This window comes from Triticum dicoccoides, chromosome 7B, assembly GCF_002162155.2.
Source record: "Triticum dicoccoides isolate Atlit2015 ecotype Zavitan chromosome 7B, WEW_v2.0, whole genome shotgun sequence".
NCBI lineage: Eukaryota > Viridiplantae > Streptophyta > Magnoliopsida > Poales > Poaceae > Triticum > Triticum dicoccoides.
Genome location: NC_041393.1, coordinates 329,812,437 through 329,831,759, shown reverse-complemented (window position 1 = coordinate 329,831,759; position 19,323 = coordinate 329,812,437).

Genomic DNA, 19,323 nt, shown 5'->3' with positions numbered 1-19,323 from the left:
ATAGTCCATCAAATCTTTTCCCAAAACTTGAAAACTTCACAACACAAAACTCAACATGAAAACTCATGAGATCCATCAGTATAAGAAAATAAACCACCACTTTTTGGTACTATTGTGAACTCATTCTTTATTTATATTGGTGTAATATCTACTGTATTCCAACTTCTCCATGGTTCATACCCCCCCCCCGATACTGCCCATATATTCATCAAAATAAGCAAACAACACATAGAAAATAGAATCTGTCAAAAACAGAACAATTTGTAGCAATCTGAAAACTTCGTATACTTCTGTAACTCCAAAAATTCTGAAAAATTAGGACAACCTGGGAAATTTGTAAATAAATCTTGTGTAAAAAAATAGATAAAAACAACTCTTCTGTGATTTTGGAAAATTATTTTACCGGGTGCAAAAGTTTTTGCTTTTCAGCAAGATCAAATCAACTATCACTGTAAGCCATCCCAAAGGTCTTACTTGGCCCAAACACTAATTAAAATATGGAAACACATCTAACCAGAGGCTAGATAAAAAAATTGCTGAAAAACAAAACCAAAAAATCAAGAACAAAAATAAAATTGGGTTGCCTCCCAACAGGCGCTATTATTTAACGCCCCCAGCTAGGCATTAATCATAGATCTAGGTATTGTCATCTTTGGTATGCAATCCATAAGTAGCTCTCATAATAGATTCATATGGAAACTTAATTTTCTTTCTAGGAAAGTGTACCATGCCCTTCCATAACATAAATTGAAATCTAATGTTTTCTTCTTTCATGTCAATAATTGCACCAATCATTCTAAGGAAAGGTCTACCAAGAATAATAGGACATGTAGGATTGCAATCTATATCAAGAACAATGAAATCTACGGGCACATAATTCATATTTGCAACAATAAGAACAACATTAATGCTTCCCATAGGTTTCTTTATAGTGGAATCCGCAAGATGCAAATTTAAAGGACAATCATCAAATTCACGGAAACCCAACACATCACATAAAGTTTTTGGAATCGTGGAAACGCTAGCACCCAAATCACACAAAGCAAGGCACTCATAATCTTAAATATTAATCTGAATAGTAGGTTCCCACTCATCATAAAGCTTTCTAGGGATAGAAACTTCCAATTCAAGCTTTTCTTCAAAAGATTTCATCATAGCATCAACGGTATGTGTAGTAAAAGCTTTATTTTCATTATAAGCATGAGGAGAATTTAACATGGATTGCAACTAGGAAATACAATCTATCAAAGAACAATTATCATAATTAAAATCCTTGAAATCCAAAAGAGTGGGTTCATCGCTACTTAAAGTTTTGACCTCTCCAATCCCACTTTTATCAATCTTTGCATCAAGATCTATAAATCTAAATCATTGGGACGCCTTTTTACTAAAGTTGACTCATATCCAGTCCCCTCTTTATCAATATTTATGTTAGAAAACAAAGATTCAATAGGATTCACATCAATCACTTTAAGATCTTCATCATTATTTTCACAAAAACTAGAAGAACACACTTTTACAAACAAATCTCGCTTAGCATGCATCTTAGCGGTTCTTTCTTTGCACTCATAAATATAGATTCTCATAGCTTTCAGAGATTCATTAACATCATGCTTGGGTGGAATAGATCAAATCCTCAAAGAATCAATCTCGAGAGAAATTCTATCCACGTTCCTAGCCAAATCATCAATCTTAAGTAATTTTTCTTCAACCAAAGCATTGAAATTATTTTGAGAACTAATAAATTCTTTAATATTGTTCTCAAGATCAGAGGGCATCTTCTTGTACTTTTCATAAGAAGCGTTGTAGAAATTACCATAATTATTAGAGGAATTACAAGGAAATGGCCTAGGATTGAAATTACCTCTATATGCGTTATTACCAAAAAAATCCTACCAACAAAATTCACATCCATAGATTCATTATTATTCTCAATCAAAGTAGACAAAGGCATATAATTGGGATCAATTGGAGCCCTCTTACTAGCAAACAATTTCATCAGTTCATCCATCTTTCCACTCAACACATTAATATCTTCAATCGCATGCACTTCTTTACTAGTAGAAGATCTTTCAGTATGCCATATAGAATAATTAGCCATAATATTATCTAGGAGTTTAGTAGCTTCTCCTAATGTAATTTCCATAAAAGTACCTCCTGCGGCTGAATCTAAAAGATTTTTGGAAGCAAAATTCAATCCGACATAAAAAAATTGTATGATCATCCACAAATTCAATCCCCCAAGATTGTGCAACATGTTCATGATCAATTTTCTTAAAATTCATAATATCGTTCCTAAGGGATATGATCTTAGCGGGAGAAAATACTTGGAAATAAAGGCATCTTTACACTTATTCCATGAATCAATAGTATTTTTAGGCAAAGATGAAAACCAGGTTTTAGCACGAACTCGTAGTGGGAATGGAAATAGATTCAATTTAATAATATAATTATCCACATCTTTATTATTTTGCATATCACACAACTCAACGAAATCATTCAGATGGGATGCGGCATCTTCACTAGGAAGGCCGGAAAATTGATCTTTCATAACAAGATTCAGCAAAGCGGCAATAATTTCATTAGATTCTGCACTAGAGGTGGGAGAAATCGTAGTACTAATAAAACCATTATCATTAGTATTGTAAAATTCACACAATTTGGTATTTTCTTGAGACATCGTGACAAAGCAAGCAATCTAACCCAGGAGCAAATAAAAGGCAAACCAAAAGACGAACGAAAGACAGGCGAATAAAAAGGCAAATGTTTTTGTTTTTTCTAAAAATGGTTTTGGAAGTGGGGGAGAGGAAACCAAGAGGAAAATGGAAAATATTTTAATGCAAGAGATGAAAGTTTATGATGGGTACTAGGTAGGCTTGATGTAGATCTCCCCGGCAATGGCGCCAGAAATTCTTCCTGCTACTTCTTGAGCTTTCATTAGTTTTTCCCTTGAAGAGGAAAGGATGATGCAGCAAAGTAGAGATAAGTATTTCCCTAAGTTAAGAACCAAGGTATCAATCAATTAGGAGAAACACGCAAGTCCCCAATATTTGCACCTACACAAACAATCAAACACGTGCACCCAACGCGAGAAAGGGGTTGTCAACCCCTTCACAGTCACTTGCAAATGTGACATCTGATGGACATAGATATAAAAGATTACGAAAATGTAAAAGTAAATAAATTGCAGCAAGGTATTTTTGGTATTTTGGTATATAGATCTGAAATTATATGATGGAAAATAGACCCGGGGGCCATAGGTTTCACTAGAGGCTTCTCTCTTGAAGGCAATTAATATGGTGGGTGAACAAATTACTGTCGGGCAATTGATAGAAAAGTGCAAAGTTATGACGATATTCAAGGCAATGATTATGAATATAGGCATCACGTCTGTGTCAAGTAGACCGACTCCTGCCTGCATCTACTACTATTACTCCACACATCGACCGCTATCCAGTGTGCATCCAGAGTATTAAGTTCATAAGAACGGAGTAATGCCTTAAGCAAGATGACATGGTGTAGAGGGATAAACTCAATCAACATGATGAAAACCCCCATCTTTTTACCCTTGATGGCAACAATACAAATACGTGCCTCGCTACCCCTACTTTGTAACTGGATGAGGACACCGCAAGATTGAACCCAAAACTAAGCACCTCTCTGTCGTGGGAAACCACGGCCACCTATGGGGCCATGAGCCCCTTTTGGTTCGGCCGGGGGGGGCACATTCTAGTGCCGTTGCCGGGGAGATCTACATCAAGCCTACCAAGTACCCATCATAAACTTTCATCTCTTGCATTAAATTATTGTCCAATTTCCTCTCTTGATGTGTCTTGATGACCCACAAGTATAGGGGATCAATCATAGTCCTTTTCATAAGTAAGAGTGTCGAACCCAACGAGGAGCAGAAGGAAATGACAAGCGGTTCAGCAAGGTATTCTCTGTCGGCACTGAAATTATCGGTAACAGATATTTTGATAGTAGAATAATTTGTAACGGGTAACAAGTAATAAGTGTAATTAAGGTGTAGCAAGGTGGCCCAATCCTTTTTATAGCTAAGGACAATCCTGGACAAACTCTTATATAAAGCAAAGCGCTCCCGAGAACCCATGGGAATTATTATCAAGTTAGTTTTCATCATGCTCATATGGTTCGCGTTCGTTACTTTGATAATTTGATATGTGGGTGGAACGGTGCTTGGTGTTGTACTTACTTGGAAAAGACTCCCACTTATGATTAACCCCTCTCGCAAGCATCTGCACCTATGAAAGAAGAATTAAGATAAATCTAACCATAGCATTAAACATGTGGATCTAAATCAGCCCCTTACGAAGCAACGCATAAACTAGGGCTTAAGCTTCTATCACTCTAGCAGCCCATCATCTACTTGCTACTTTCCAATCCCTTCCCCTAGGACTAAATCATGGTGAAGTGTCATGTAGTTGGCGTTCACATAACACCACTAGAGGAAAGACAGCATACATCCCATCAAAATATCAAACGAATACCAAATTCACATGATTGCTTATAACAAGACTTCTCCCATGTCCTCGGGAACAAAAGTAACTACTCACAAAGCATGTTCATGTTCATGATCAGAGAGATACTGAATATCACTAAGGATCTGAACATATGATCTTCCACCAAATAAACCAACTAGCATCAACTACAAGGAGTAATCAACACTACTAGCAACCCACAGGTACCAATCTGAGGTTTTGAGACAAAGATTGGATATTAGGGATGAGCTAGTGTTTGAGATGAGATGGTGCTGGTGAAGATGTTGATGAAGATTGGTCCTCCCATGATGAGAGGATCGTTGATGATGATGATGGCTTTGATTTCACCCTCCCGCGGGGAAGTTTCCCCGGCAGAATCACTCCGCCGGAGACCTAGATTTCTTCCGCCCAGGTTTTTCCTCGAGACCGTGGTGCTTTGTCCTGAAAGTCTTCTCTTTATATTTTTTCTAGCTCAAAACCCTTCATATAGCAGAAGATGGGCACCAGAGGATGGCCAGGGGGCACAAGCTTAGGGAGCGCGCCCTAGGGGTAGGGCAGGGCGCCCCCCAGGCTTGTGGCCACCTGGTGGGTCCCCTCTTGAAGTTTCTTCGCCCAATATTTTTATATATTCTAAAATAATTCTCCGTAATGCTTCAGGACATTTGGAGTTGTGGAGAATAGAAATCTCAGATTTGCTCCTTTCCAGTCCAGTATTCCAGTTACTGACATTCTCCCCCTTCATGTGAATCTTGCAAAATAAGAGAGAAAAGGCATAAGAATTGCATCATAAAGTGTATAACAATCCATAATGCAATAAATATCAACATAAAGACATGATGCCAAATGGACGTACCAGGCCCCACTTTCATCTTCTCGTTGGCTCCACAAGCTTACAGGGTCTCTTATCGCCAGAAAAAAAATTCTCCAAAAAGTTTCGTGGCATTTGGACTTCATTTGGTACTGGTATTCTGCAAAGTAAAAAACAAGCAAAAAAACAGCAACTGCCACTGGGCACTAAGTTAATAGGTTAGTCCCAAAAAATGATATAAAGTTGCTTGTAAATGTATATAAAACATCCAAGATTGATAATATAATAGCATAGAACAATCAAAAATTATAGGTACGTTGGAGATGTATCATGCATCCCAAGCTTAATTCTTGCTCGTCCTTGAGTAGGTAAATGATAAAAATAGAATTTTTGTTGTGGAATGCTACCTAACATATTCAACATATATTCTTTTGTTTCTAGCATGGACATTTGTACTTGAATGATTCAAAGCAATATTCTATAATTTGACATGGACACATCAATACTCAAGCATATCAACAAGAAACTATGTCTTCCAAAATATCAACGCTAAATAAAGTTATCGCTAGCCCATTATGCTCAATCATTGATCCATCCATGAAACACACTCAAATATTAACTACATCCAATACACAAGTATGACAATAGTGTTCCCTAGTTGGTGCTTTATAAGAGAAGATATATTATGACCCACAAGTATAGGGGATCTATCGTAGTCCTTTCGATAAGTAAGAATGTCGGACCCAACGAGGAGCAGAAGGAAATGACAAGCGGTTTTTAGTAAGGTTTTCTCTGCAAGCACTGAAACTATAGGTAACAGATAGTTTTCTGATAAGATAAATTGTAACGGGTAACAAGCAATGAAAGTAAATAAAGTGAAGCAAGGTGGCCCAACCCTTTTTGTAGCAAAGGACAATCCTGACAATTTATTATAATGAGAAAAGAGCTCCCGAGGACACATGGGAATTATCGTCAAGCTAGTTTTCATCACGCTCATATGATTCGCGTTTGGTACTTTGATAATTTGATATGTGGGTGGACCGGTGCTTGGGTACTGCCCTTACTTGGACAAGCATCCCACTTATGATTAACCCCTATTGCAAGCATCTGCAACTACAAAAGAATTATTAAGGTAAACCTAACCACAACATTAAACATATGGATCCAAATCAGCCCCTTACGAAGCAACGCATAAACTAGGGTCTAAGCTTCTGTCACTCTAGCAAACCCATCATCTACTTATTACTTCCCAATGCCTTCCTCTAGGCCCAAATAATGGTGAAGTGTCATGTAGTCGATGTTCACATAACACCACTAGAGGAGAGACAACATACATCTCATCAAAATATCGAACGAATACCAAATTCACATGACTACTAATAGCAAGACTTCACCCATGTCCTCAGGAACAAACGTAACTACTCACAAAGCATATTCATGTTCATAATCAGAGGAGTAATAATATGCATTAAGGATCTGAACATATGATTCGACCAAATAAACCAATTAGCATCAACTACAAGGAGTAATCAACACTACTAGCAACCCACAGGTACCAATTTGTGGTTTTGGATACAAGATTGGATACAAGAGATGAACTAGGGTTTTGAGAGGAGATGGTGTTGGTCAAGATGTTGATGGAGATTGACCCCCTCCCGATGAGAGGATCATTGATGATGACGATGGTGATGATTTCCCCCTCCCGGAGGGAAGTTTCCCCGGCAGAACAGCTCTGCCGGAGCCCTAGATTGGTTCCGCCAAGGTTCCGCCTCGTGGCGGTGGAGTTTCGTCCCGTAAGCTTGCCTCTGATTTTTTTCCAGGGTAAAAGCCTTCATATAGCAGAAGATGGGCACTAGAGGGCCACCAGGGGGCCCAGGAGACATGGGGGCGCACCCCGTAGGGGTGGGCGTGACCCCCACCCTCCTGGCTAGGGTGTGGGCCCCCTCTAGTGTTTTCTTCGCTCAATAATTCTTATTAATTCCAAAACTGACTTCCTGGAGTTTCATGATTTTTGGAGCTGTGCAGAATAGGTTTCTAATATTTGCTCCTTTTCCAGCCAGAATTCCAGCTGCCGGCATTCCCCCCTTCATGGTAAACCTTGTAAAATAAGAGAGAATTGCCATATGTATTGAGATATAATGTGTAATAATAGCCAATAATGCAATAAATATTGATATAAAAGCATGATGCAAAATGGACGTATCAACTCCCCCAAGCTTAGACCTCGCTTGTCCTCAAGCGGAAGCCGAAATAAAAAATATGTCCACATGTTTAGAGATAGAGGTGTCGATAAAAATAAAATACGGACATGAGGGCATCATGATCATTCTTATAACAGCAACATATATAGATTTTGTCATATGATTCTTATGCTCAAGTAACAATCAATTCACAATGTCAAGTATGGTTCAGAAACTTCATTGGGAACTAACAAACTATAATCTCAGTCATTGAAGCAATTGCAATTTATCATAACATCAGAAAGAGTCAATAATAGAGTTTTTCAGCAAGTCCACATACTCAACTATCATATAGTCTTCCACAATTGCTAACACTCACGCAATACTTGTGGTTATGGAGTTTCAACCGGACACTGAGAAAGATAGGGGCTTATTGTGTTGCCTCCCAACGTATTCACCTTTGGGTGATGTCAACACTAATAATTCATGCTAACTTACATCCAATTGGATATATATATATATATATATATATATATCAAGATCTTTCAAACACGAGGATCTTGCCAAAGGATAAAATGAAAAAGGGAAAGGTGAAAATCACCTTGACTCAAGCATAAAGTAAAAAAAACATAAAGTAAAAGATAGGCCCTTCGCAGAGGGAAGCAGAGGTTGTCATGTGCTTTTAGGGTTGGATGCACCAAATCTTAATGCAAAAGAGCGTCACTTTATATTTCCACTTGTATATGGACCTTTATTATGCAGTCTGTCGCTTTTATTGCTTCCATAACAAGATTGTATAAAGCTTATTTTCTCTGCACTAATAAGTCATACATATTTAGAGAGCAATTTTTATTGCTTGCAACATGATAACTTACTTGAAGGATCTTACTCAATCCATAGGTAGGTATGGTGGACTCTCATGGCAAAACTGGGTTTAAGGATATTTGAAGCACAAGTAGTATCTCTACTTGGTGCAAGGAATTTGGCTAGCATGAGGGGGAAAGGCAAGCTCAACATGTTGGGAAGATCAATGACAATATACTTTAACTGAGATGTGAGAAAACATAAACCATTACGTTGTCTTCCTTGTCCAACATCAACACTTTTAGCATGTCATACTTAATGAGTGCTCACAATCATAAAAGATGTCCAAGGTAGTATATTTGTATGTGAAAGCCTCTCTTTCCTTATTACTTCCTATTAATTGCAACGATGATCAAAACTATGTTTGTCAACTCTCAACCACTTACTTTTATGCCTCATACTTTTTATGTGTGAAGTCATTACTATCCATAAGATCAATATGAGCTATTTTATTCTTTCTACTTTCTTAAGATCATGGCAAGATAGCAAAGCCCTTGACTCAACACTAATCTTTATTATAGATAGCTCAGGGACTCGATTACATAAAGAGATCACAAAGCAAAACTCAAAACTAATTGATACTAAAACTTCAGTCTACTAGATCAAGATACTACTAAAAGGATCGAACTAAGTAAAACGGTAAGGATAGGAGTGTGATGGTGATATGATACCGGGGCACCTCCCCCAAGCTTGGCAGTTGCCAAGGGGAGTGCCCATACCCATGTGATTATGTCTTCGGAGGTGGTGAAGTAGGAGTTTCTAATGATGTGGGATTATCGTCCATCTTCCAAGGCATAGGCTCACCATCATAGAAGGATGATCGAGTCTTCGGGATCCTTAAATTTGCAGCCAAACTCATCCTCTTGACTCTATTTTCATACTCACAGTTTTGGTTTTGCAGGTCGTAGATCTGGGCTTGGAGGTGCTCGATTTTCTCTTGAAGCTTGAAGATGGTCTCCCCAATGACCTTGGCATCTAGCTTGTGGTTGTTGGTGAATTCCGTGATCATCATCTGGTTGGCGTTGAGTCCACGCTCCACCATCCCTTGGCACTTGAAAACTTGTTTCTCCATGGCTTCGAGCTTTGTCTCCACGCTTCCGGTACACCTTGGTCCCTCCACATCGCGGATGTGCAGCACCCCCTCACGCATCTTAATGGTTCGAGGGTGTTGCAGCACCTCCGCGAGATAGGGGTTCATAACCCTCTCGAAAAACTTGTCCTTGGCAGTGCTTGGAGACGTCATGATGCTCTATATCTGTCAGCTCGAAACAAAAACAGAGGATATTTTCGTGATACGGTGGTCAAAGCCTTCGGGAGATTATATAATGAATTTTTACTGACCAAAATACGTAACGTGTAAGAAAATGGAGTCCGGGAGGCACACAAGGTGGCCATGAGATAGGGGGGGCGCACCCAGGAAGGGTGGGCGCGCCCTCCACCCTCGTGGAGGCCTCGTGTCCTTCCCGGACTACTTCTTTCTTTCCAAAATTCTTAAATATTCCAAAACGGATAAAAATTTCCATTAGAATTGTTTTGGAGTCGGTTTACTTACCGTACCACATACCTATTCCTTTTCGGAGTCTGGAACATTCTGGAAAGTGTCCCTTATGTATTCCTCCGGGGTTACGGTCTCAACAATATTAGTTTCAACATTGATAGGATTACCTGAGATATAATGTTTAATTCTTTGACCGTTCACCACCCTCGGGCTTGTGCCTTCGAAGTTGTTGATTTTTATGGCACCGGAACGATAGACCTCCTCGATAACGTAAGGACCTTCCCATTTAGAGAGAAGTTTTCCTGCAAAAAATCTTAAACGAGAGTTGAATAATAACACATAATCACCTACGTTAAACTCACGCTTTTTTATTCTTTTGTCGTGCCAGCGTTTGAATTTTTCTTTGAATAGCATGGCATTCTCATAGCACTACAAAAAAATACACTTCCGTGATGATACGTGTTTGTCACAGTAGGTCGCGTTTTTTGTCATGCATGTACATCCATGACAATTTTATGAAAGAATCAATATAGTCATACCTGTGCTGTCGTACAAGTGTTCCATGACATTACCAAAATTATCATCACGGAAGTATCCACTTCCATGACGATAAATCGTGCATCACAGAAGTGCTTTCGTCAAGGGTGACTGACACATGGCATCCACCGTAATGGAACGCCGTTAAGCTATTGGGTCAGGTTTTGGATCGGATAACCCGTTAATAGCCCCGACCGATGGGGATTTTCCACGTGTAAAATCATCATTGGCTGGAGGAGGCACGTGTCAGGTCCGCGTTGGCACAGGTGTCACTCATCCAATGGGCGAGACGCGCCTATGATATGTTGACACGTGGACAGGCCCATCAAGTTTAAATGGGCCGGCCCAACTAAAGGCCCACAAGATTTTGCAGACCATAATGGGCCGGCCCGGCTAAAGGCCCACGAGATTTTGTGGACCATAATGGGCTGGCCCAGCTAAAGGCCCACAAGATATTGCGGGCCATAATGGGCCGGCCCAGGTAAAGGCCCACAAGATTTTTGTGTGCCATAATGGGCCAACCCAGGTAAAGGCCCACAAAATTCTTGCGGATCATAATGGGTCGGCCCAGCTAAAGGCCCACAAGATTTCGCCGACATTAATGGGCTGGCCCAGCTATAGGCCCACAAGATTTTGAGGACCCTAGTAGGCCGGCCCATTAACCAGCTGCCATGTTTTGGGCCAAATGTCGTCCCATATTTGATCCGGTCCATTAATGGCCTGCCATGTTCTGGGCCTAATAATGGCCCATATGAGATCCGGCCCATTAAAAGCCTACCATGTTCTGGGCCAAATCACGGCCCAGATCAGGTCCGGCCCTTTAAGAGGCTTTGGGCTCAATTATGGCCCATATCAGATTCGGCCCGTCAACTGGACGCTATGCTTTTGGGCCCACTTGCTAAAGGCCCATTTAGTAATTTGGCCTGATATTAGTTTCGGCCTATTAAGGGACCGTTTTACATTTCGGCCCTATATTAATTTCGGCCTGTTAAAAGCACGTCACATTGTTGGGCCTAACTACGACCCGGTTTGCATCCGGCCTGCTCGCAGCCGATATCTGATTGGGCTAGACAAGGACCGAGACAAGCTTGGCCTATTAAAAGCCCGTGATTTGATTCGCACAATCATGGGCTGGGGTCCATTTCGGGCTGCTGCCGGCCCGTGAGCTGTTCGGCACGTTTCAGGCCCAACCTACTTCTCAGCCTCCTAAAAGCCCATTGAGTTTTCTTGCTAAAAGAGGGTCGGGGGTTACTCAGCCGATTAAAGGCCCAAATCTACTAGTGGGCCAGTTTACTTTTGGACTTTTAACGGACCAAGATGACGGGGCCCATGATGCGGATCATACATCGTGATTGCATGACGGCCCGATTATGTACCGTAATTTTAAAGCTTGGTCGGTTTACTGCGAAGACAGGATATATATACAGTAAAATAACTGCAGCATCGTGAATAAGAAAAAACCTAGACTATACAATAAAGAAATTACGGCATATTACATCCGCTAGGCATCAAAGTTCGTCACTATGATAATAAAGCACAAGCAGACAGCAGATTACATACACTGGGCATCAAAGATCGCCACCAGTGCAAATAAACACGCCGACAAAATAATATACAAAACCGACAGCACTTCAATAGAGTTCAAGAAAAGGTTAGCCCTGCTGGGGAGCTGCAGCGTAGGTAACTGAGCAAGATGATGAGACTGCGCTTGTTCAACACTTATATCTTCCTCACTCTGGAAGATAAACAAGCAGACAGATGACAGATTTTGCACATAAAAGTATCAGTGCTGACAATTCATCACATTTCTTGCTGACGAAAAAAGTGACAAAGTTTAAAATTGCATTAACACAATATGGTATTGTTCAGGTCAAGACATGGCAGGAAATGACATTGTGAAGGAGTTGGCAGCTTCACGACACCACTGGATTATAGATCAAGAACTCATAAGTATCAATGGTTAGTGTGCTGACAATTTATCCCATTTCAGATTGGCAAATAAAGAGACGGTTTAAATAATAGTAGAATGATATGACATTGTTCATAGTTAAGACATTGCAGAATATGACATTGTGCTGTAGTGGGTAGGTTCACCACACCACTAGATTACGGATGAAGAACATAAGCATACATGAAGTGCAAAAGAATATAACTTGCTCTATATAGTTTAATTTACATGGTATGAAGAAGGAACTTGGTTGTACAACTGAAAACTTAAATTGAGAAGGACAAACTTTTGTTTATGAACTACATAATAAACTTTAAACATGCAATTTGATGCAAACACCAAAAATAAACAGCAGTTGCAATCATGTCTAACCAAATATGCACAACAAAGTTTGAAGGCTTGAGAAGGACAAACTTACATTACTGGTGAAGACAGGCTCTATAAAGCCCTTGTCCATGCTGATGGGGGGCAATTCAAGAAGTTTACCATAGAATCTTCTTCATAAGCATTGCCTTTATTCTACATTTTGTTAAGAGTAAATATAGATGTGATAATATACGAAAAAATGGAGAATATTTAAGATAAGATGATGAGTGATGCTACATAACCAAGTAGCTATAAATGTATGTGCAGCAATACAGGCAAAAGGCACAGCCAAGAGCAATGCACAGCTAAACTTCTTCAGTACCAACCTTATGGTAAGAGTAAATATAGATCTGATGTGTGGAAAATGGAGGTTAAAGGAAAATAAGCTGCAGAGTGAAGGTACATGAACAACTACCTGTCAATATAAGTACACCGATAAAGGACAACATGTACTTACAAGAACAATGCAGAGCTAAAAAAATTCATTGGCATTGGATATATTCTACACTAATGTAACCATTCATACAGATCAGATAATTTGGAGCAAACAATTGATAAGCAAGCTATCATGCATACTGCTATCACATAATGAACCAGGTATGTATGCAAGTACAGTGATACAGGACAACAGGTACTAACAAGAGCAAAAAAGCGGGTAACATATTTGTGATATCCTGTCGTTCTTTTCAAACCAGAATTCTTCTTCGAGCAGATTTCCTGCAAAAAAGATCCATAAGGCACATGCGGAAAAGTAGAAGTTCAAATTGTCATGTGATTTCATAGATAGTACCTCATCCTGGGAACGAGACCAGTGCATAACAAGGTTTTTCCATTCAGTGTCTTCTAAATTTAGCACATGAGACTTCACCGGAAATTCATTTATAGACTTGCCATCAAAGTGTGATTTCCTCAGGTAACACCGATAGTGCTGCAATGCTTCCTTCAAAAGCACAAGCAAGCTTTGCTCGTCATGACTATCCAGATTGACCCTCGCCTAGTTACAAAAATGTAATGTAAATCATTGATGTGTTCAATCAGTAGAAAACAGGGAAATAATAACCATGAATAATAGCACTTACACGTAAGTTGGACAGGAAGATGTGAAAATGGTGTTTGTCTTCACTATAATCTTCCCATGATGGGAATATATGCATGTAGTCCATAACAACATTGAAATCATTGTCTTTTAAACTGGGAATAAATGGAATGGGGTTCCAATCTGCAGGAATTGGCCGTCTCTGCAGTTGGGATAGGTCTTCGGCCAGTGGACTTGCTGTACTTTTTGCTGGAGTGGGAGTTTTCTGTGGTACGGCTGGTGCTATGGCAAATGAAATCGGTATACCTTTTGCTGGAGTGCAGGTCCTGTGTGGTGGGGTAGTGGTGTGGCCAGTGAAGTATGGGTATAGTCTGCTGGAGTCGGTCCTACATTTTGTGTCACTGGTTGTACAGCTAATATAAGTGGGGCGCTATCTGATTTCTCCGGCACCACCACATTTTTCAAGGACTTTGCTGGTGCTCCTTCAGGTTCGGCAATCACCCTCTTTCTTTTTGATGTCTGATGCACAAGAATAGCATTTGAGTGAAAAAACATGGTATGATGATAGATGAAATATGTATTGACAATGGATGGGCATGGCATCTCGAGTTATATGATTAGTAAACTAAGCAGATGGCAGTGCAACAAAGTAGAAGAAATGCAAGACAACATATGCAAGATACGCGCAATCAATAAAACCTTGCCAAATGAGAACATGCACCTTGATGGGTGAACAGGACAGGCCATCTGCCTTTGACTCCTCGAGGTTAGAATAGTCATTAGAATGATATTCTGAACCAGAATCAACAGGTGGGGAGCGTATGAGTTTCATTGCATCTAGAATGGCACTCAATGCCTTGGTGCCAATTTTGTAAGTCATTGCAGTGTTCCACAATATTCTTCTGATGCGCTGATTCTGATATTCACTGTAATTGCGTATAATATCTGAGAACCATGAAAACATAAATAGTTGTGAGATTATCTTTGTAATGCAGATGATATTCTAATATAGGGGCGCCCCTGTAAACACTTGTGTGCTATCACTGGATTCTGATGAGAGAGCTAATGTGTGCCATAATATGGTGCGTGCATTTATATAATCTGGCACGAGTACACAAAAAAATAGGCTCCAAAAGTAAGGATAGTTGGCAGATGATAGGTTCATAATATATTGTGTAGAGAGTTTATTGCCAAACCATGATAACAAGAGCACACAGCAACTAGGCAGATCATAGTGTACATAATAGGGGTACACCATAACCACGATATATAAATTGGGAAAGTGGAACTCGCTTGAAAATACGGTGTTGTATTGCCGCTAGTAATTGAAAGCCTATCGATCACGTACAGGCCAGCTCTATCAGCTGTTGACTGCAGATGTCCCTGCGCCCCTTCTTGACAAGGAACATACTGTACGTACTAAATACAGAATAAACAAAGAGGAACATGTTAAAGAACAGAAGAGGAAGCATATTCTTGAGGTTCCGCTTCATTGCATACAATGTTGGTTGCCCACTCATGATGAATCATAGCGCCCAAAGAAATGCAATTCCATGCTGTCTCTCTATATGTGGCAATTTTGAACAAGAGTCAATAGGATCATATTCTGAACAAGAGTCAACAGGTGGGGAGCGTATGAGTTTCATTGCATCCAGAATGGCACTCAATGCCTTGGTGCCAATTTTGTATAAGTCATTGCAGTGTTTAGCTTCAAGACTGGACTACTGCTAGTGCGACACAAAGCAGCTACACAGATCATAGTGTAGATATAACGGGGAAAACCGTAAGCATCAGAGTAAAATCAGCAAAGTGGAACTTGCTGGAATATATGTGCTAGTACTGCCGGTATGGCTAGAAAGGCTTCGGATACCAGTTCTCTTCAACTGAAGGTGCGGTACTGTTAATATCAGTGTAACTCTCAAAGGCGACATAGCTCCCCGCATTTCCTTGCTATTCTTATAGGATTCAAGTGGGCGGGTCACTACAAATCATATTCCTATGTTTACAAAATCCTACGAATCAAAGAGGCTCAAAGTGTCCATCACAACTGACCGTATAGACCTCTACACTGCAAATACCCCTGATCATCTTCAGTACAAGGAACATACTGTACTACTATCATACTCCCTCCGTTTCAAAATATAAGTCTTGGTAGAGATTTCCACTATGGATCACATACAGATGTATCCAGATACATTTTAGAGTTTAGATTCACTCATTTTTCTCCATATGTAGTCCATGGTGGAATATATACAAAGACTTGTATTTAGGAACGGAGAGAGTACTTATTAAAGAAGAACGGAAGAGGAACATGGTAAAGAAGAGCAAGCAGATTTTGGATAACAAAATGTTGGTTGCGCAGTGCCCACACATGATGAACCAGAGCGCATTAGGAATGCAACTCCCAGTTGTCTCTCGACCATTTCAGGCGGTTAGATGAAGATCCTACGTCTCCTAACCCTTCTTCTTCCTCGTCTCTGATTCTTCCCATACAGAACATCGCACGGGCCGCCGGCCGGACCACCGGCCCCCACCGCCTGTGTTCCTCCGCCACCCCGATCCCCACCCCCTCCCCAACCCCCACCGGCATCGAGTTTTCTTTGTTCGATGAGGCCTCACAACCACCCGAGCCCCTTCGTTAGCACCGATGAACTCCGGCGAGCTCTGAAAAATCAACTGACCCAATTTTGAAATTTAGTCTACTATGATTTAACTAGTGTGGAATATAAAAGGGGAAAACCATAAGCATTGGGAGTATAGTGTTGAGCCTGCCATGGCGGATCTGAAGGTGCAAACCGGACAAAGGCAACTTCGCAACCAAGACAAGAAATCAGAGTAAAGCAGTGGCGATCTATTTTCTTGCTGCGATAAATAAGTTGAGCAGATACGAAAGAGTACCGCCTCTCGTGTGGCGCCGTGTACGCATCTGCTGAGAATTTGACGGTGCTGCAGTAGCGACGGCTGTCGGCGGCGTGGAACCGGATCTAGGAGGGTAGACGGTGGCGGCGGGGCACGGTGGACGAGACGGTCGTAGGAGCGGCGCCGACAAGGTGGACGACAGCTGGGATGAAGCGAGAGGACGGGATGGAAGGATTCTGGTCCGAAGCTGTGGATGAGAGAGGTCGATCTCTCGTAATGGATGGCAGCGTCGGGGTATCTGCTCCGGCATGGTGGAGGAGGACGGCGGTGGATGGGGTGGCGGACGGCGGCGGACGAAGGAGGGTGGGGTGGAGAGGGTGTTTTAGCGCCCATGGAGTACGAATGGGGAAAAGGGAGGTAGAGAGGAAGGGGGGAACCATGTATTCAGGGCGCGCTTGTCTCAAATGCGAGGAAATTTACAAACTTAGCCCCCGTTTCAAATTTCTACTACATCACAGCAATATTAGTCGGTTGGGGATAGGACGGTAATCTCGCATACAACGAATATTTGCCGACGAGAGTTTGTTTTTGGCGCCCATCGTGTATGAATATGCTTCGGGGAGGGAGTCGATTTCGTCTGAGGACACACTGTGTTTTGGCGCCCACCGTGTATGAATCCGGGTGAGAGGCAGTTACATCACGTTTGGGTGAAATTACAAACCTACCCCTATCGAAACCTATAGAAATCCAGCAGATAGGCTTTGTGTGGCAGGGATAGGCAGTAGTAATTTCCATCTCGTAGATTTTGGTTCGGGGCGGTTACTGCGACTTTCCCCGCTTCGTTCAAATTTTGCAGAGTGCACGCTTACCATGCCAACTCAATTCGAATCCCGTTTGTATTCTATTTTTTTCGGGCGGGGTCCATTTTCAATTGGAATTACATTCTATATACATCATTTTTTATATATACTTTCAAAAGCACAACACCATTTATACGTAAAGATGGTTTACAATTGGCATGATCTCAGATTCATAAGGTTGTATCCATCAATTTGGATTTTCAAATATTTGAAACCACTTTGTGTTGAAATACAATGTATGCATTCCTCGCTAACTGTCTCCAATTAATGTGTGTTTCATGCAGGTTTTTTTACTTCTCAAACATGTATAATGTGTTTCACACACGCAACATATAGTGTAATCCCGTTTAGACATTAATTGCATATAAACCATGCATTGTTTGTAATTAAATAATCTATGGATCACCAATATTGATAAACTATATAACATTACACATGTGCCCAAATTCAAATGAATATGCATGTTTGATACACCAATTTGCGTTATGATATTATCGATGTCGTGATCTCCAGTTTAAATATTTGAATCCCCTTTAATCCAGATATTCGTCTCATATAGCTATCACTCATGCTTATAAAAGACTATCTCTCTGGACCTATACGCGTTCATCGTCTCTTAGGTATCTCTCGTGCTACCTATATGTCGACAATTATCTTTTATCTTCGTAACACACTGACCGTACTCTCTCCCTCGACCTTCATCAATCTATCTCTCTCTAAGTATATCTCGCTCCCTGCTATGTGTCTCTAACTATGATTCTCCATATGGAATCTCTTTCTCTCACACAAACAGAAAACTTTGTCTCCCGGGGTCTCATTTCTCTCTACTATTCCCATGTGTGCCACTTGCACACCCCTCATACAGAGATGTCTTTTGCTCCTTAGATATGAGAACCTACGACTCTTCCTCTTAAATATCTCTTTCTCACACACAAACACAAACTCTGTCTCCTAGGGTCTCATATTTCTCCATTGTTCTCTTGTATGTCGCTCACACACACTCTCTCTCCCTAGATATATCTTGCGTTCCCTCATATGTCTCTCTAGCAATCACTCTTGTTGTGAAATATCTTTCTCTCTCGCACACACAAAACTCCGTCTCTCGGGATCTCATTTCTCTCTGATATCTGTTTGTATGTGACTCACATGCACCCTCTCTCTCTCTCTCTCACACCCACACACATAACTCAGCCTTCTGATCCACTCGACTCCTATCTCTAGTGCAAACTAGCTAGCCTCTTTATCTTTCTATTTATCTGTTTCTCCATCAACCTTCTTTCTCGCCCTCACTCTTGATTCCTATCAGGCACACTACATATGTTTCTCTCTACATGCAGTCAAGTGCCCTCTCACACACATATATAACTTCACCCTCTGAACCACCCGGCGGTCATCTCCAACACCCAAACTAGCGGATGTCCCTCTAGCTAGCATCTCCATCTCTGTATCTATCTGTAGTTTCTCCGTCAACATTTCCTTCTCGCACGGAGTCTTGCTTCCTATCACCCACACTATATATGTCTCTCCATACATATGCATTTATAGGTTGATCTCTTTTGCACAATCGTTGTGCCTCACTCCCTCTGCTCACCATAGATGCATGCTCCAGCCCACGCCACTATCTCTTAAAGACAAAAACACATGCTCAATTGTCGGGCCTTCTTCCCTGCATTCTCACATGCATGCATATTGTCATACCGATCCATCTCTCCCATGTCGTTGATCTTATGACTTATGTCTTCTTTCTTTTATCTCGATCATGCACGCGCACACACACACATCCCACGTATACATGTATACCTCTCACACATGCACATTCAAGGTCTCTATGCCTCCATACGTAGTTAATTACCCTCAATCCTAATGCC